Source organism: Anopheles moucheti, chromosome 3 (genome assembly GCF_943734755.1).
Source record: "Anopheles moucheti chromosome 3, idAnoMoucSN_F20_07, whole genome shotgun sequence".
NCBI classification, from domain to species: Eukaryota; Metazoa; Arthropoda; class Insecta; order Diptera; family Culicidae; genus Anopheles; species Anopheles moucheti.
In genome coordinates, this window is record NC_069141.1 from 89275997 (window position 1) to 89296869 (window position 20873).

At 43.8% G+C, this 20873-nt stretch overlaps 1 protein-coding gene across 7 annotated transcripts in view; it reads right to left on the bottom strand.

Moving 5' to 3' along the window:
• Nucleotides 1–20873, bottom strand: part of LOC128300490 (homeodomain-interacting protein kinase 2) — a 62551-nt gene that overhangs the window by 32215 nt on the left and 9463 nt on the right. For 5 of the 7 annotated variants that reach the window (XM_053036561.1, XM_053036565.1, XM_053036566.1 and 2 more), the window contains one exon: nucleotides 14402–14499. The exons of 1 other annotated variant lie outside the window; for it this stretch is intronic. The gene's annotated coding sequence lies outside the window, so the exon portion shown is untranslated. Of the gene's footprint in view, nucleotides 1–14401; nucleotides 14500–20873 lie in introns of those variants that run through there. One more of the 7 variants, XM_053036563.1, reaches the window with a different exon arrangement.

Here is a 20873-nt window from a genome sequence, read left to right on the forward strand (position 1 = left end):
ATATTATTTTAAAAGGATTTGAAATGAGATCTGAACTTTGTAAACAAGACATGAAAGCCCAGATTCGATGCTACTCGCAAACATTTACGAATTTGCGAATACTGATAGATGAGCATCGGGTTCATTCCATTGTATCTACACTATTGCACACAAAAGATACAATATTGTGCACTTCAAATACAAATACGAAAGCGCCGGCTTAGCAGAAATTCATTTCCAGCCATAATGCACTAACTAATGTGAGTGTATCATCAAATAGCGGCACTACTTTGTACACATTTCTGCACACCCGACGAAGCAAATGTACCGGGAATATGGGGTGTGATGATGTTGTTTTGATGCCTGTGTGAATTATGGAAAATTTGAAATCTGATACATTTTCATTTCGCTCGCCCTCCATCCACATCACAACATCCAATTTCGGCACTGTAGCCGCTTTTATGCTGTATCCAACCGGGGGCTCCGCTTTTATGCTCCACCGAGAAGGCGATAGTAGCGCTGATGGAATTAAACTATTCCCAAATGCGGCGAGCATTTATTAGCACCTTTCGCTTTACCGTAGGCGGTGGAATTGAAGCCGCTGCTTTTCAGATAATTCAACCATAGCTGTCTATGTAAGGTATCCGCTTGCCTATTATATCTGCCAGATATGTAGCCACTTTTCACTCGAATCGGCACCTAACGTATCTCGGGCGTGAGCTACAATTAATCTGCGAACGAATGAATCTGCACACCTACTCGCTCACGTGTTGGGCACGTTCGTTTCTACCTTCGGTTGTGGGTTCAATTTATGGGAGCAAAAAAAAAACATTGGTACAGTTACAGCGCCTCAACTTTCCGGCATAAAAAACCAGTCCGATTTACTTATATTTATTACAGCGGTCGAACAAACAATCACGTTCGAACGAACACACACTCGCACACACTCCAATTTCTTTTGCCCAACACAACAACGTTCCTAAACGCAAACACACACACAAGAACCGCAAGCAAAGGCGGTTGGGAAAAAAGCTTTCTCCGTTTCCCGAAGAACGTTGCGATGGGCGCTTTCCAGAAAAGCGTGGGGTGTGAAATATATTGTGGTGTCATGTCTAACCAACGGTGCGCACACGGTCTGGTATTGAAATTATTTTACAAACATCTTCGTTTAAGGCACCAGAAGAAAAGAGCGTCATTTGACACGCATTATCCGTTTCCCCGCTTTGTGCTGCGCTAAATCTCCGTCTGCTCAAACGAGACACCGAGCAACGGTTTTAACCGGTAATAACCAACCAACAATTGACAACGATCGTGGTGCCCAACCGTTCCTGAGCGCATCCAACGTGCGCCTTTATACGGACCTTCGGCATAAAACCAGACCCAGCAGACACCCCGATACCTTGAAGGCGGCATCACTATGTACATTAATTCTTTGCTTTCTTTTTTTCCCTTTAAGTGACACAATTAGGTGTACATAGGGTGTCACGAATATCCATAGCAAATGTGATCTACAGCATCATTTGTGGGCTACACTGGTGTTCGAAGATCGGCACCAATTTAGGCTATTCATCAGATAAACTTACACACGTTGAATGATTCAAAAGCCCAATATCCATCAGAATCTCAATGGCAGTTATAGACATCACTTGTGGATTTCCTTGCGTACTTGCGGAGATACAAACAATCAAGACATCAAATGCCCTCAATGACTCAGTAACGAGTTGATTTTTCGTCATGTTGTATACATATGGCATCAACCAAAACCGCCAAAAAGATAACTGATGAAGAAGCTTCGACGACAGTAAAAAAAACTTGACTTGAAAGTGTTATCCTGTGTCTTGTATTCTGAATCCAGTTTTATGTGTTTCTCCAATAACAACTACCATCAAAGCTAAACGGCACTTGTGTCGCTACATGTGCTCAGAGACATGAACATAACATTTACAAACTGGTGTGGCACGTTGCAGTCGCGAGTCTGCAGAGGACACACTTCTTGTTGACAGCTAATGAGCCAATAAGCGCCATTGAAACAAAAACACAAAATCAATCCAATCCTACCAAACCAGTACGGCGCGCCTCCCATAACCATTCATTGAAGGCAACCCGTTGACGTTGCCCTTCGGCGCCAGCCTAAAGTACGAGCTGACCGCTGCTGTCGGTTAGTGTCAAACGTGACAAATAGACTATCGCTAGGCAAATGCATTGCAATCTCACTTCGCTAATTGCACCTGATTCAAAAGCCGATCATGATAATTTTTAGCTGCTCTCCTGTCCCAGCCCAGGCAAATGCGAACTATAAAGCCAAATGCTGAACCAAACGAATAACGGACCACTGAAAGCCCGCTGGTGCGCGCCTCAGGGTCGGAGGGTTTATAATCGAAGCTCATCAGCAGTACAACGACATCGGTAGATGAAGCGTGTCTGAGGCGACGAACGATGCAGCAAGCAACAGCGCTAATGAAAGCAGTAATAATGCGTAGGCAAACCTGATTTTGTGTTTATTATTGAAATCTGCGCGATAGCAACGCGAAGCCAACGCGCCCAAAGGACGGTACGGGGGTTTGCTATCTCATGGCAACAGAAACTTGTTCTAAGATTTTCTCTCCCTTTATGTCTACTTCAACCGATATGGCAGTATGAATATGGTGCGGGTTCTAGATAGAAGATCGTAGTGAGCTCCAACTAGCACACGATTATTTGAATCGCTCGACCTACCAACGTACCCACAAACACGCAAAGGGATCGAGATCGGACCACCATCCCAACATCTGTCGCTTCGTTATGCTTCATGCCACTAAACCTAGCAGACTCACATGTAATATTAGAACAGATTGGCAACGCACCATCATGCGAAAGTCGCGATTATTCACTCGGCTAACCCAACAAAATGCAAATAACCGCCAAGTCACTCCGCACGGCTCGGAGTCTACGGCGACGTACGAACATCTTGCCGAGACACCACCAACAGATATGAGCAACGGTGGCTACTCGCCGAAAATAAATCGAAACGTAGCATCAAAAAAACAATGACACACGACCAAATTGACTCGCAGTCATAGAAATGCTGCAATGTCACAGTTCCGTCGGTATCTTTTCGGTTCGCGAAATCGCACCAAAGCGCGCGCACACACACACACACAAAGCACAAATAGGATCATCAAATCACCATAATCTTCATGAGCTCAGCAGAACGTACCAAACCTAACTTCATCGAATGAGCTGTGCTGCGCTGCTACACGCCGTTTGACAGTGACAAATGAAGGATCACATTTTTCCATCCATCGTGATCCATTCTGTCCGGTGAGTCATCAACTGACAGCACTGTTGAATTGTAATGCCTTCCTGGTTGTACAAGGAAATTGGACAAGGAAATTATGGTGCGTCCCACACGCAGGCCACAGGTGAGCAATATGCAATTAATAATTAGATTGGAAGATTAGTAATAAAGCGCTCCCTACTCACATACTTTTGTGTATTCTCTTTCGCGTCGAAAACTCTTGCCAAACAATTCTCTGATGAATTTACATGACTATGATAATCGACACGCTCAGTTTAACTAAATGTATATGCTTTTCCTTCTATTACAGAGCCGCTTAAGATAAGCGATTATCATCCATTTTCCTCCAGCGTTTATCAGATCAGCAGTAAGTCACGGCTTCCAACCTCCTAGACAATTTTTAATACATTTCCAACAGCCATCTTCACACCTTACCTGCGGAAGAAACAAACAGAAAAGAAAATTAATTAATTATTTATACTTGGTACGCGCATTAGTATTAAAAAAATTAAAAAAAACACACACACAGAAAGAAAGATTGATGAGAAATAAAGTACATGACGGGCGCAGAGGAAAGAAAAAAAGGCATAAATTCACACAAAATTGAAATCACTGATTGTCAAAATAGAAAATCGGACATCACACCAAAAACGAGCAGACTAACAAACAAGCAAGGGAAGATCGCCCAGGTTTGTTGGCACCAGCCGAGGAAAACTCTGTCCGGCGCACCAACTGGCGCACAATATTGAATTATTCATAGGAAATTGAACAAAATATTGTTTTGCCGAGATTCGCTTCGTTCTCATCGTTGTGTGCTTCATTTATTTCCCTTGTTCCCTTCGGATTGTCCTTTCCGAGGCCGCTACTCGTCTTCGTTGGAGCGGCTCACAGGACATCTTCCAATGTTGATGAGAGAGCCACTGGCGCACAGAAATAGACTTCTTACCGGGGGGCAAATTACATTTATATTACCTCCGTTGCAACCTGTCCCAAACCGGTACACCTGTGCTGGCCCCTCGTCCATCGTTACCAGTACCTTTTACACCATGGAATGTTAAACGAAAGGCCTTCGCAAACGTTAGGTTCATGCGGACCAGCCTGACCCTGACTGACTGGGGGTGCGCGCATTCGACGAATATGCCAGCGTTAGTAACAGACTCTAATTTCCTGTCACTTCCGGACGGGCTACAGCTTCCTGCTTCGAGCCCTCTCTCTCGCACACACACATCATGCAACTGTTGTCCGTGTGCATTGCGCAACAAGTGCACACGCAACCTTGCACTTTACACTTTTCGCAGGATGTCATCGTCAAAAGACCTTCGACAAACTAAACCTCCATCTCCGACTTCTCCTTTGGGAATTTAAATGGAAACACGTTCTGGATGTACCGCGTACAATGTCAATCAAAGGTCTACAGCACACCAGCCGCCACGTAACCAGGCACTATCAAGGACATATCTAGGGAAACCAATACAACAACAGCACCGTTGTTATACAATCGATGTTTGCATTCTCTAACAGTATTGGTTTATGGTTCCATGGAATGATTGTAAATTCTGACTCATATCGACGTTTTACAAAGTATTGCTGGAGAGCGCAAAGCAAGGACACGAACGCGCATGCATGCAAGAATATTTCCAGGAACGTCAATAGGATAATTTGGTAGAGATTGGGATTTCCACAATTAAGCTGTTGCATGTGTTAATTAGTTAGTGAAGGGCAAGTTCCTGGTACTTCATAATGAAATCTTCCAAAAATTTGTTTGGTCCACAATCCAGGGTTTTCGCCAGAATTTCAGTCCAGGTTTCAGATTTCATCTCATTAAGATCTTACAAGACATTACAAGAGATATAATTTCCCGTATCACGATGTAAAATTGACATTAAAATGTAGCTGAATCCATTATTTAGTTCTGCACGACATTTCCTTGGAAGCTTTATCGAAACAGCATCTCAGTCGGTGCTACCATTGACCGTGCAATAAATTTATACTCTATCACTATAGTTCTTTCGGTTCTACGTCGTTTTCCGATTTGACGTCAGCATTTGAAGCAAGCAAGGGTTTGGGTCTAAAAATCAGACTTCACACACTCAGGCGCCCATAAATCTATCGACATGTTCGTTACCAAGAGCCTTCGGCAGCAGTCCGGCACACTGAACGAAACAAAGAGATGACAAAACTGTTGCCTTGTTACTTTCCTCACATCCTTTTCGCGTGTGAACGGAGGGAAAGTGATTTATGTGTTGTGCTAGCAATGAACCTTTCTCCAACGAGCTGGATGATAAATTCATTCTAATCATTCAAGATCGCATTACAGCTGGTCTGTACGCCCGTGGGCTTCTTTCTCCCACACCCGGTTCAGGACCTTTTTTTCTCTCGGCAAACCCTTTTCTTCATGCCGAAAAAGCTTCCAAGCGTGTAAATCTAAATTCTTAAACAAAAGAAATGCCATTTTAATACGAATTCCAGCAGAACAGTTTCTTTCATCCGCAAAACATCCGAACTTGGCGTTAGTATCGCCGATATTCCGTCCCCGATTCCTTTTCCAGATAAATAATCATAGTCAACAAGATCCTTATCATCATCATCATTATTTGGATGTTTCGCACTCCCACCGTCGAAAGGTCATCGTTGGGTGTTGGATAACACTGTTGATTGCTTTTCTTCGCTGATAATGAATTCCCGATAATACAAAGCGCCCACCAAACTGACAATCTTTCCCTTTTTCCAGCGAGGATGAGGCAATCCCAAAAAAGGGTATAGATAATGAAATGGCGCAGTACCCGTGCACAACAAACAAAATAGTACAAAATGAAACCGACTTTTTATTTAGCGAGCAAGAGCCCCAACACCGCTTCACTCATCACTCGGGGTGTAACGATCAAATGAATCCCGCGCAAAGGACTCCAACAAAAGCGGAGAACAAATATAAGCCGAACGCTTTTTTGCTTCATTTTTTGGGAAAATTATTATTTCTTCATGGTTTTCCGATGGATAATTGAAAATCCTGCCTCTGTACAAACCGGATTGGGTGGGTACGTTGTGCGAGTGTTAGTTTTCATTACTGTTTTTCCACGGCCGCAAACGGGGGCTCAAGAAAATGTGCTCCATTATTGTTTGTTGCTGCCGGTGCCGCAAACAACAGGATCGAAGCACAAATATGTGTGTTATGAACTGTTTCTCACAAAGAATTGTTGCTATCGTTTTACGATTTGGATTTGTTTCGCTCATTTCATCATTATCTCTTTCCCGCGCCCCAGTAGTGGCGCGTTTATGTGTGTCTGTGTGTTTGTTGTACGTGGGGGTAGGTGTGATTTATTTCCACCGAAGAATATATTTTCCCCCCGCTCATTCCACCAGGCCGGTTCACCACCGACACGCGCCCGCGCGCTTGCGTTTTCACCCACGGTTCCCATTTTCCCGGCTTTCGGGTTATTTATGTATTTATTCGAGTAACAAGCGCGTTGCGCTACAATCGTAAATCATACACTCATCGGGTGCTGAACCAAGGCATCAATACTGACACACTGCCTGGCAACACTGACACCACACTAACTACGTGTAATCGGGCCCCCACGTCCCTCCCGGCAACCCTTCCCGGGCTGTAGCTCACCGATGTGAGGGCAAACACCATCGCATATGTTGTTATTTTTATAGGAATGCGAGCAACTCCCGGCTTCTCCCCCACTCTCACACATAACCATCACGAACCAAACTCGCCATGGGCTTTTATCTCTCTATCGGTCATTGCTTTGGAAGTGAGATCCTCCAACTTGCCACCCCCAAACCCCTGAGGCGAGCCTTTCGTTGTTTTCCACCAACTTCTCACATTACAACTGCTGCAGCATGTTCGTGTATCTTCATTTTTTTTTGCAACATAAAAAACGGTATAGTTTCGCTGAAAAATAACTTACAGACAGTCTTGGCAAAACATTATTACAATAATGCCAATAAAAAACAAGAGCTAGTGCCACCAATGCATTTGCTTGTAAATAAAATAAACAAGGTCGTGTGCGTTTTCCACGTTACGGTTTTCCGCGTTGCCTTGCCGCGTTTTTCATCTTGTTTCATCGTTTGTATGTGTTTGAAATATGTGTTAATTAATAACCTAATTTCTTAAACAGCTTAATAGGGCATCAAAACAATATCAAATTGAACGTAATATTGTGAAAAGATGAACATAATTATTTGCCACTGTAGAAACATTGTAGGGCGGAGCATTGCTTTTAGATTTTCGCATTCGCCTCCCACACTGATTGGCACAGTCCCGCCGCCAGTATAAATAGAAAAAGCATCATCATGACTTTTAACATGCAACACTGCACCTTTCTTGGCTCACGGATCACAACGTGCGTACCGATCTGAGCTGGCATTTGGTACCGACTGCCGAAACCCAGACTCAGAACGTTGACCGCGTCTCTAATGTACGACTAAATTCACCCTCGGTCCGAGATTTGAGACGAAAAACCCCTTGTCCGCTGCGTGTTTCAGCCATACAGACGCCTGCCAATCGCGTCTTCGTAACACCAAACCAATTGCATAAACAACCCGCAACCAATCATTGTTGACCATTTGTATTGTCACGTTCACAGCCACTGCTTTCTAGTTTTTTATCGTCCGAAAAAGGGAATGTATCGGTTGTGGAAGCACAACCAGCACAACACAGCAAATATAAAACCCACATTCTCGATGCGAAGAAGGCAACCATTTTATCTTCAAGTAAACAACTCACTTTCACGCGTCTACTCTCACACTTATTTGATAAACATAACCTATCAATCAATAATAATGGAACCAACACACACACACACAGCCCTAACTCAGACACGGTACGATACATCGACCTTAGTGTGTTACGGGAACTCGCATTAAACACCTTTGGCTAACTCTCTCTCACCCAAACACACTACCATCCCCAATCCCCAGCGAGCCCGAATATCTCGCCAGAGCTTATCGAAAACCGATTCGATAGGGTTTAATTAAGTTAGATCTACACACTTTATCCTCTCCACAAAATCCCGCTCCAGGCACGTCACGTAACACGATTCCACTGTGGATGATTGTCAATTACCTGGCCCTACAGTTTGTTACCCCGGCAACAACAAAAAACCACCCAACTCTCCCAACACAAAAGGATTCGGAGGTTTCGATTTTACATAAAACAACCAACATTCATGATTGAAGCCACTGAATGGCATCAATTTGTACGCCTTCAATCCAATCCGAACCCGGGGGAGGATTGGCTTCTAAAAAGACCAAACCTACGGGAAATATGGAAGCACCGGGTAAAAGCTGGCTGCGGAGGTTATGGGGAGGTGATAACCAACCACACCACACGGTGGAGCTGCTGCAGGAGAGCGCAAAGAGGCTAGATTTTTCCTACAAATCCGATATTCCAAATTGGATTTGCGAAATGCCATTATTTCACCTTCGTTTCGACCCGTGCTAACGAAATGGTTGGCAGCATTTTGCTGTTTTGCAGGCAAGTACTCAGTAAAATGCACAAAAGTTGGAAATCCATTTGCCCCGAAACTGCAAAAGATCCCAGAGTAGCCAAGAAACACAACAACAAAAAATAACAGCACATTATGTGTGCACAATGTTACAAAAAGTGACACATTTTTCCAAACGACCGTGAAGCGCAACCCTCGCGTCTCGTCGGAGTGCTGGTGGTGGTGCAGGGGAAATACTGGGATGAAACATCAACATACAAAAACACACACGTGTGATGGGACTCGGGGTGTGCTGCAGGGTTCTCTTTCTGCTTCGCATGTCAATCATGCGTGACGGAAAAATTATTCCACGCTCTTGCACAATTATTTGTGCCAGTGGGAAAACTTCACACACACACACACACACGCATAAACCACCCCAGAGGGCAGTATGGGAAAAGGGAAACTGTGGTACACACACGCACCGGATTCAAACCTCCCATCATATTGGCACGGCGTTCGACAAAACCATACCGGCGGAGTGATTTCACGTTAGTGACAATCACAAGCAACGTTTTGGGCCTTGTGTGGAAGTCAATAAACAGTAGGCAAATTTGAAAGACGACTACCGCTTGATGAACCGTTGGGAACGCTCAACAAGGTGGCATCAAGCAACCAGACTGCACATGAAGCGGACACATACTGTTGATCAAAGAGCTTGTCAGATTTGAGCGGAAAATTGCAACCATCAACCATTCGTTCGTTACATTTATGAAAGGAAAAAACGCTGTTAAAAGCTCTTTGCAAAATATATTCCATTATTGAACTCCTTTAGATTCCATTAGGAACAATCAACGGGGATATAATAGTTATAATAGTGGTAATGTTATTCTTCCTTGATTTAAAATACCTTTGTCCAGATAGTGAGGCCTATATCTAACAAGGGTAAAACTCAAACATATTGAATATTTCCCAACTTCAACACATTGGAATTATTAATTAGTAGATGGAATATTACCTAATTTTTCCATAAAAATGCTATAAGACATCATCCAATTCTAACCAGCGTAGTAAAATTTGTTGAAACCCTTATTTTTGCCCATTTCCTAACATTTCCTCCATCATACTACAACAACTCTTGAGTTTTATATCCAATACAGACAAGAGACGACTAAACTTCATTTCAATTCCAACAAAACTGCTTTTCCTTTTCCTGAGAGTCAATTATGCAAGCTTTCCATAGCACACAAAGCAAGTGTTATGATTTAGGTATCTTATCAACAAAACAAGGCCAGCTGCAATCGTTTTCCTTAACAAGTTTGGCATCATCTTGTCTCGGGTTATGGTGCAAACCTTAGAAGAAACTAACAAAGAACCATTTTCCCACTTTCTGCTGGTATTGCGCGCCTTCTTTTGCCGTGCCAACCTCATCCAAAATCATCCATCCGTGCGTAGAAAGGTTGTGGAAACCCCTTTTCCCGTGGCGGGAAGATAATGATTGCCACCAGTGCTGCGCTACTTTCTCCCCCGCGGAACCGACGTTGACGTCATTCGACAGCAGGAAAATTTCCATTGTCTCACGATGTGTTCACCCCGAAGAACACGGGAACGGCGGAACGGGATCCCTATCAGCTTTAGAAGCGAACCTACAAAAAATCTTCATAATATGAATGAGCAAGCCTCCTATCTCTTTCTCTTTTCCAGAGAAAATCCCTAACCTCTCCCCTCGCCTTCCTCCCACCCAGTAAACGTAAAAAGTCATTGCGGAAAAACTGGAAGACATCCGGGGAAATCCAAACGCTTCCAACTGCCGGTCTTTTTCACTGCGCGCTCACAGCAAAGGAAATAGATGCCGGTTTTAGGGGGTTTTCCCGCTTTGATTTAACGGTTTGACGTTAGTCACAAAGGAAATTCACTCAGTTCCGTGCTCACACCGAGGGAGAAAGAGAGAGAAGTACATGGCAAGTAAAGTGGCACAAAAAAGCTACCAAACAGAACCAGCAACAAAGACGCATTTCAGTTCCGAAATTCACCACACACTTCCGTTCTCGCTCGCACTTGTGCATTTTTTTTCGAACCAAACATTTTCCTGTGAGTATCCTTTTTTGTTTGCCGGTTGCTGAAAATCGGGGAAAACCCTCCCTGCATGAGTCACGATGTATGTTCGAGTGCAATTTGGCATTCCGTTTTGGCTGCCTCTATCCTTTTCCACTTCCTTCCAACACCGGTACACCATTTAGAAACGTCCTTATTTCACATTCTCACGCAGTTGTAAGTAACAAAGCCTATCCATTTAATTCCGTTGGTCCTAGCTGCCACAAAGGATCTCACGCGAGGCAAGCCTTTGTGTGTGAGTTTCTGTTGATTCGCGAAATATTCCTGGTGCGAAACTGGACAATGTGAGGTTTAATACAGGGCTAGGTTCTCTTTCTATCGGTGGTCTTCATGGGTGGGATACAGTTCTGCATCATCAGTTTTTCCACCAGCTTTTATTATCAACCCAACAGGGAGATCATACAATTTTCTTCATCATTATAGTGTAGTTTGTTAATTTATTTCAATATGCGGTTGTAATGCATTGGCAAAAGTGGACTATTTTCCACAGTGCACATAAATTGCAATTTCAATTATTTTTACTCAAAAAATTATTTTTTGTTTTAGTTTCTTCCAAATTTCGTACAACTTATAATTAAACAATAACCACACTTGAGCTTGGAATCTTGCAAAAAAAAACAACTTCCACTTCTTCGGAACCATCAACATCATCCGAAAAGACGGCTGCTTCTTGAGAGCATTAAAAAAAATGGCAATAATTACCAATACAATGGAACAAAGAAGCCCTTATGTTCATCTCCTCGCTGTACAGAACCATTCAACGATTGAAGAACAACAATAAATGGATGCTTGAAGCACGGAGAACTTTTTCGCAAAGGGGCTGATACACACACTTCTCCTTCACGAGGTAATTTATGTACCAAAAGCTGACAACAAGGAATGGTACAAATTTCTCTCGAATTATAATTACACGTTCGCATATAACCAGGGCCTGGATGATTACGAGCGAACACTCAAACCCTTTCAAAATTGCAGAACAAAGATCTCGTTTCAAACACAAGACGCAAATGGTAACCGAAAAATTTAACAACTCTCATTAAAAACTTCAAGTATTATAAGGCTTCCTTTTTTCCATTTCAAGTTAAAAAGGGAATTCAATTACACAATGAGGTAATGTGTGTTATTCCCAATCTTCTGATGCATAAAACGTCAACAATAAAACATCACAAATATGACCAGAAGAAGGGCAACTTAATCGAAGCTTGATTTGTAATGGCCATAAACACACCTCTCCCTCACACACGAACCAGTGAAGCGTGCACAGCGAAAAGGAAAAAAAAAGATGTACAACGATTTCAGAGCAAAAGAATCATCACAAACAATTTCAACCGATCACTATAAAAAGAGCTAAATACGATTTCTCGATCGACTTTTGAGGGGGGAGGAAACGGCTCTGCACATGTTTTGCTGTTTGGCCATTTATTTTCCCGTCACGCTAGTTTGACACGCACTCCTGGCCATGGGTGGCCTTGAAAATTCGATTGTACTAAGCGAAACCATCCCCAAAACACGCCCACTGACGAATATTGCGAACATTGCGAAGCTTCGTCGACACGCAGCTCCCAAACTTTTATGCTTTTTTTAAGCATCCAATGGATTTTTTGTTGGTTCTGCGAGTGAAATAGTGACTAAATTCTTGAGGTGAAGGATCAACTCGCAAAACTAACGGCACGCACTAGTATTCCTCGAAAACCCTGGAAAACTCATCCATCTTCTTCGTACCGAGCAAACACCGAGACGGCAGCAGCTAATTGATCGCAAGCTGTAATCTACACCCATAATTCGTTAACGGTTACGCAACCATGAGACCATAAGGGTAAAGAACACCGTCAAATGAAGGTCAAATTTCAAAACTGCTCAAAACTGATTAAAGTTACATTCGCACAAGCCCTAAGTAGCCTTAAAAAAACTTTGAAATATATAACTTTTGTGGTGAAACGGGATTTTAAAACAAAATTAATAACAAGTTTGTATTAGCGAATGTTCTAGCTGGCAGGATTGTTTGAATGAAAAATAAAAGAAAGCTTCAGGTATATTACTGTATCGGCATGCCTTCAACCAAGCAGCACAAACAAACTAGAAGTTAGTAAATAATAATATGTTTTCCGATTCTTGTTCCCAGATTTTCCCCCTTTGGTTCGGATGGTTGTGTTTTTACTTTAACGACCTTGACTAGTCCTAATCAACGCTATGCGTCTAATACGACGCGCATACCACGCCTAAAACACGTTCCGCCGCATGACAGACGATATTCTCATGTATTTTTCTTCTCGTAGTTCTCATTCCCATCGGTGTACCAGGGATGTATTTATTTTTCCTACTTCTTCTAGCACGAACCCGCTTCAAACGTCTTCTCAAGCACAAGCATACGCGCACGTCCATAACACGTTAAACACAAGACGATACGCAGCTGTGCTCGGTATAAAGACCCCCGTTCACGCAGGGGTTCACTTCTCTAACTTGTAACGCCAATTCCGATGAGAAGGTAAGCAAGTAAATAAAATTAACCAACCCGAATGGTTCGAGCGTTGCTTCAAATCAAACTGTCAACCATAAATGGACGGTCCGCCGCATCGCAGGTTCTTCCAAAGAGTGCTTTTCGGACGGCCGAGCAACAAGATTAGGGTAATTGCCGGCTCATGGACCAACCGACCTACGCACAACGGCGATATTGGCCGACCGACACACCGACTGCACGACAACGTGTGCTGCTGCTGCTGATGCTGAGGTGCAATGCTGCACCACACATTATACGCCATCGTGCCATCATTGTGTGCCTTCGGGGTATATAATAAAATCACCATACTTCATAAGACGTTTCAAGGCGACTAAGTTTTCAGTTTCAGCAAAACGTTTTGTACAGAGTTTTATTTTTTTGTTTAAATTCAATAGCGCATATTTAATCTCTGTTTTTCTCGCTATGGCTCATATTTCTTCTACATGGAGCGATAAGCACATCACTGAAGCACTCAGGATAGAGAAACTATCGACAATGACGCGATGATAGATGGGCCCAAACCACGAACAGACCTGGTGGACCTTCAACGGAAACCCACATCGGCCCGATTGAATCGACCTGCTGGTTTGTCACGGTTCTCACAGACTTACTACACCACCATCCATCCATCCATCCATCTATCTCTGTTCCACTTTCAGCGTCGATATTGAGTAGTTATCACCTTGAATTGTGATCACACCAGCTCTGAAATCAACAACATACCGAAAACAAACACATTTTAAGGCTTCCTCTCGTTTCGATTGCATGACACAGAACTGTCAACTCGGGGGGTTCAAGAACACTCTTTCAGCGGACCTGCACGAAAACTAGTGTTCAGACCATAGTTGTGCAAAAAAAAACCACTAATGAGCTTCCTTTTGACTGCGTATGACGTGCAAAATCGGAACAGATGTCTGAGGATCGTGAGCTCAAATCTCTAACCGGCACGAAACTGAACACCATATTTATAGCAATAATTATTAATGAACCAACCAGAACTAGAAACAGAACATTTTAGCTATGGAAAATCATATGACAGAGAGAGTAGAGACAAGAGAAAACAAAACAGCAAAAGGAAAATATTATTTTCTTTTCGCTTACCTGACAATACCTCCAAAATTGTGGCGGTTTTGTTGGATACAAGCAGTAGAAAAAAGGTAAATCTATCGCGCGTCCGCTACTGGACCATCAATGCTTACCTGAAAGGAGAAAAAGGGAGATCAAATTAGTTTTTTATACACAAAAATATATACCATTTGTTTATTCGAATACATTTAATTGTTGTGCTCCAAAAATATCACACTCACTACTCTATCGAAACATTTTCTGTAATTAAAATCTGTTGTTTTTCTTAGCTCGATCGAGGATGTGTGTAATTTGCCCAACGCACTCAGAAAACATGAAACTGTCACCATGTCACGGTCTCATGCAATTGCCGTACCAAAAAAAATTGTTTTCAGCTTTACACGCACAGAAGAAGGTTAAAAGACAAGGAGGAACAACTTCCATGAGGAAAACACGACTAAATCGCACTGTGTGGGTGGATCATCGGTGGGTTTGTGTTATGGTTTTTGCCTTCATTTTGTTACGACCACCAGAGCACCAGATGATTGATAGGTTATTTACGGTGCCGCCACATCTACACGCGTAACTCTAAGATGGCCTCAACCTTAAACAACGGAAACATACTCGTAAATGTTAGCAACAGTTTTCAACTGAAATTTCACAACAGGACAACGCGGAGGTAGAAAATTGGTGAAAACCCGTCACCAACACTGGCAGCACTTCACTTGCTTTGCCGTATCACGACCTTCGCGGACCAGAGGTCTATCAACACATCACAAACAAAACAGCACCGGATCTAATTATTGTATTCCCCAAGCGAAAAGTACAACACCTCTCTGGTACCGAAGGCTTTTAACGGTGGCGAGATGGTAAAGATGCTGAACGTATCTCGAAAGGTCATTACTAAACGCCGAGTCCTACACAAATTTGTCCACTTTTGACACCAAGCCCAGTTACCGCAACAACTGGTGAATACGGTCCCCAACGACCTATAGGAATCCGTCACTCTCTCTCTCTCTCTCTCGCATCCCACACACGGATCAGGACTTGCCATCCCTAGCCGACGGCTCATTTACTTAGTTGATCTGCGTTCGCTCGTCCTGACGACAACACCATTAGCAAACCGAAGTCTGTATATCCATCAGTTCGCGTCCACAGACATTCATTGGTCCCCAGGAAACGACATCCCGCATCCGGATCCGCATGTTTCAGCTACTAAGATACTCACTGTTGCTACCGGCAGATGCTGATAATGGCGTGCAACTGCCACTACCAAAGTGCGTCTTTGTCCTATTTTCGGGACCGTGTAACCTTTTCCCGATCGGGGAAGTGAAAGGAATCGAGGCCAAAGCGATGGAACACAGCCGGCACGAGTTCCCGAGTTCACGATAATCCATCACCCCACAAACAACCACGGAGCGGAGAGCCACTCCTGCGTGTGGGAGATGCTTGGAGGTCATCGAAAATGGAACACTTCATCACTGGCAGAAATAGAGGAAAAAGCAACATCGCCATTAACTGATGCACGCCGATCATCTGCACACTTTCTGCCCTTTCCTTCCAACATCCATTGAGTGTGTTTTTGCGCTACCATATACAAAAAAACCAACCCTTGGGAGAGATTGGGCGAGATCCATATTCCATATGCTAGCATCAGTTCCCAACGCGAAGAAAGCCTGCGGGAAGTCTACATTTTAGTACGACTTTCACTTTACGCGTGTGTTTGGGGGTGTTTGTGTATAGCACAAATTTCCACCCTGCGGTGCTGTGTCTTTACAAGACGAGTCTTTTCTACCCGTAAGGAGGGCCCGCTGTGACATCGGCTAGTCTGTTTGTCCAAGGTTACAAAACATCACATTGACAACTGAGTATCGACATATTGCCAAGGATAGTCACGAGAGCGACGTCGGTTTTTTGGATGGGATAATTAGAACAAGGGCAGATGAAGGCGAAGCACATACCTCGAGGTTCCTAAGGCTTGTATTGGAACCAAGAAAAGTCAGCGAAACGTATCCCTGGCACTGCTTGAAGCAGGTTCTTGAGCAATCAACATCGTTCGACAGGCAAGGATGTATCAATTCTACCATTTCTTCGCTTCTTTGTGATTCCAGCGAGGAATTATGACAAATGTACTGTAGTCTGAAGGATGAATTCCTCGGTGGTCTACGCTTTTCAATCATAAAACAACACGATCAAGGGAAAAGACTAAATTGGAATTCAATATCTTGCCCTGTTCTGTATGCTTTTTAATGCTCGATTCTTCCTTCTCGTCATGGCATGAAACTAATTCTCATCCGCTTCTTAGTCACGCCATAGAAGTGGAAGAGATACAGACAACATGTCCCCTAGCTGTCCGTCCAGGTCCATGGGGCATGATATATTGATTTACTAAGACAAACCACTCAAATAAACAGAATGAAGAGTAAAATCATGCCCACCGGAAGTGCACGAAGCAGGATGTTTTACTCACGCCGATTGGACGTGAACGTATCGAGTTCATTTGAATTGCAATTTGAAACTTTTCGGTCACGTTTTCCACCGTACTGTGCGACACCGTTGAACGAATAGTTTTGTACGGAAAGGAGCAACTCCAAAGTGTGAATAATTTCCCTGCTCCTTTGAAGGCAAGCCGTTTTCTAACCAAGAACAAAAATGTTACACAAAAACATTTTGTGAAGTAAGAAATCATCTAACAACAGTCAGAACCCCCCCGAAGGATGTCGAAACTTCCAAGAAAATATTGAATTGTAAACGAGAAAACTTCTAACTCGTCAACGATCTTAGGTAAGGGAAGGAATCTAGACAAAATGAGTGAAGCCCTTGCAAGTTGTTCTCGGCAAATGATTCCTGAAACGAAACGTCCTAAACGCACCCGGCACTGTTGGCGAGGTTCACAAAGTTTCGAAGCCCTCCAATATCCCCCAGGATGAACTTGTCAATAGACGACCTTTCTGCTCTAGAAAACAAATTATAACAATACATGGTTTCGTATGCTAAACCAAGGTTACATCATCCTCTACCTCCACAACCCTCAAACTTCATTTTAAAACGTTCTGTTAATAATTCCGAGATGTCCAACCGCAACGAAGCATCTTTTCCAACGAATAGGCGCAGAATGGAAACACTACATTCGGTCTTTAAATCTGTATATATGAATTATTCAATCGACGGGCTTCTGCTTTTGTGCGCACCTTTTGCAGCATTTGCATCGCTTCGAATATAAATCATCTTCGAGCGGATGCACTTTGTTAAAATTATCAACGAATATCTAACTGCGACAGGACGCCCTTTACAAGCTTCCTTCTGGTGGGTTGTCTCGAGCCCCATCAATTCAAATGTACCCAGCCGTGACAGTTGGTTCTGAATAACATGTATAGAGTCAGTGTCAGTGGATGTTGCTATTGACTCGTTATTTTAAAGTTAGATATACAACCAACGCAATACAAGAGTGCAGTAGATCTATTTACAACAACCAGATCTTCACCATGTTGCTCTAGCGTCGATCATAGCTTCTCGTGTGTGTTGTCCATTTCGTTTATCGTTCGATTAATTTCAATTAGCATACTCCTCCTATTAAGCAGCAACCGTTCCGGAAGCTTTCAGCGCCACCTATAAACACACATCCCGCCGACCCAAACGGCCAGCTAATATCTGCACATAATTCATTCCCTCTACTGCACCTAGACTTCTTCCCTTGTGCAGCAAGTTTTTTGTTTTTCTTTTCCTCATTCCCAGCAGCAACGCAACATAATAAGCACACAAACACACCCAGTCGCCTCAGGAAATGATTCTACCGCTGACGTTGATAGCTGACGGTGGTACGAGAATAAAGTTCACCGCCGGGAGCCGGGTAAAACAGCAACAGCCCAACAATGAAAACATGAACGCGTCCAGAACCGAACGGATTTTCCCTTCGATGCAATCCGTCACATGTAGCCGCACATGATGCAGATGCAACCAACCGACCAGCCCAACCAACCCAACTGACGGAAACGGAGGCTTTACTCTTGTCATTCTTGTGTCTTCCCCTCGCTTCGCCTGATCGTTCATTCGCTCCACCCAGCCTACACACGGCGCCATGCTCAGGGACGGCGGAAGGGGTCGATGGGTTGGTTCACTATTGGAACGGAAACTCTGCGATGCAGTCAGTAAGTTGCAGTTTGCGCCGTCGGTTGCACGATTTTGCAAGCTAGTCACAACCCACAGCACGACCTGGGCATGAAAAGGCCGTGCTAAAAATGCATCACTGCAACCGTGGCGTATGTGGTGGTGGTCCGCCGTCCGGAGATGGTCCCCTTCCGGGTGGTCCACGTGAGTGCCCACCACCGATGCAGCTTGCACTCACGTTCTGCATCACCTTTTGTACGTACACAGCGACGCAACACACTTGCGGCTGGGGTAAAATTAGATGCTACCAGAAGGCAATCTTACAAACGGATTCCGTACACCGTCGTGTAGGTGCAGCTCACGTGGCGCACAAGCTGACATCTCGCCTAAATTGGGCACCGAAACGTGAACTAAGCAGCAACATTTAAACGCTACGGTGGCATTAGGATGGGCTACGCTATTCATTCGTGTAGGATAATATTTCAACAGAAATAGAAAGGAGTTGATGAACAGTGAAAAATTGCATTGAAAAGATAGTCTCAGTCTTATTTGTTTATTACTCGCTTATTTCATTGAAAAATAATTTGTAAATTATTGTTAAAATAAGCTCAATTTTTGTAGCAATTTTTAGAGTTCTGTCACAGCATTAAACGCACTGCCATCATCACATACCTAACAGAGACCCCCTATAATGTAAAGCACAAAATAAATTTCATCTATTTCACGCAACAGTTCTGTTTCAATGTCGCCTACGTAAACCTTCCAAACGCCCACTATCAATTTACCATTTTGGTTTCGCTTTTTCACTCCCAACATGCCGACGACCGACGAAAATACGAAGCAGTGCTGGTGTTCTGAAGAGAACAGAAAAGGACGCACGCAAAGGATGGAGTAGAAAACGTTTGTCATGTATTTTTTCCCTACATCAGTCCAAGCCGGAACCCAACATGCAGCAGAGTAGCACCGGCAAAGAAAATGGAAGTTCAAGGCTGCGGCGTTGGATGCCCTTCCAGTTCGGTGTCTTCTGCCGCGCGTGATAGGGGAGAAGAGCCGTTCATCCGTCGGTTAATGGTAAGTAAACAGTTTCATCTCGCACTCAACACACCGGGCATACACAACGTGAGATAGTGGCATAGTCGGGCGTATCTTTGACCAAGGCACAATTAACTTCTTGTGTCGCTCTTTTCAAATCTAGAGAAATCCTTGTAAACTAGCCACGGAGGCAGGAAAGCCAGCAATCGTGGTTCGATGGAGAGAAGTTAAAAATAAATCTTCGTCCACCGGTTACAATGTGGCGCATCCCACTGACACACAGAGACATCCGGGCGCAATGGAAGTCGGTAAACAGTTCTCCATTTCATCAGATATAAGCACCTCCGTTAGCAGTACACCAAATCCATTACGGCCGTGCGTCCCGTTACAGGTTGTGCGTGTAATGTGTGCCGGCATAATGTGCGATGCAATTTACTAAATGTTTCGAGCCCAACAGTAATTACAGACCCTGTCGCCGACTACTGTCATCAAGGCTCAACGCATAACCCGGGGTCTGCTTGGGCGCGAAGAGCCGCCGAGCGTGGTAGGACGCAGATGGAGTGAGAGAATAAGAAATTTGAACAGTGTCTCTGCTGTGGTGACGGTACCAGCACGCATTGTCGAAAATTAGATGCGCAAAGGGAACGCAATTAGACGTCGGGTTCGGAAACGGTGGAACCAGCACTTCGCACGTCACGCATCCACACGCCACGCACACCACCCATCATCGGCGATACTCGCTATTAACCTAAATTGTGCCACCGGCTCCAGCGGGGTATTCAAAGAGGAACGACCCCACCATCTCTTTTCACACAGACACAGAGACAGACACAGATGCGCTCGACATCATCGGGCATTATGTGAACACACACCCGGGCTCTCAGAATGGAAGTTACTTTAATTGGAGAATATCTATAAAAATAACCGTAACGCCAACACTTGCGAAGCTTCCATTAAAGGCCAACTTTGAAACATTAACCACAGCACACCGCCAGCGCCGAGTGACGGTAGGCAAGTTTAGTCCATTACACCAAACAAAACGACAAACGTTACATCAAAAAACAGTTCAAAGTTTTCCAAACAAAAGCTACACTTTCAAACCCATAATTTCTCTCAGTGCCAAACACAGAGCCGAAACCAAATCAGCACAAATGCAGTCCTCGTATTGGATAAAAAAGAAACAGACGCTCCCTCTTTCGACACTGACAGCTGTCAGATTTAACCCAAATTCGTGCCCAGAGTGAACTGCCGGGCCATTTCTACAAATAAGTACCAAACGGGGTAAACCAACAAAGACAAGAAATCGAACCCAGCTAATATCATGCTGTGCCTCTGTGTAAAGTTGTTGCAGAACTAACTTTATATTTAG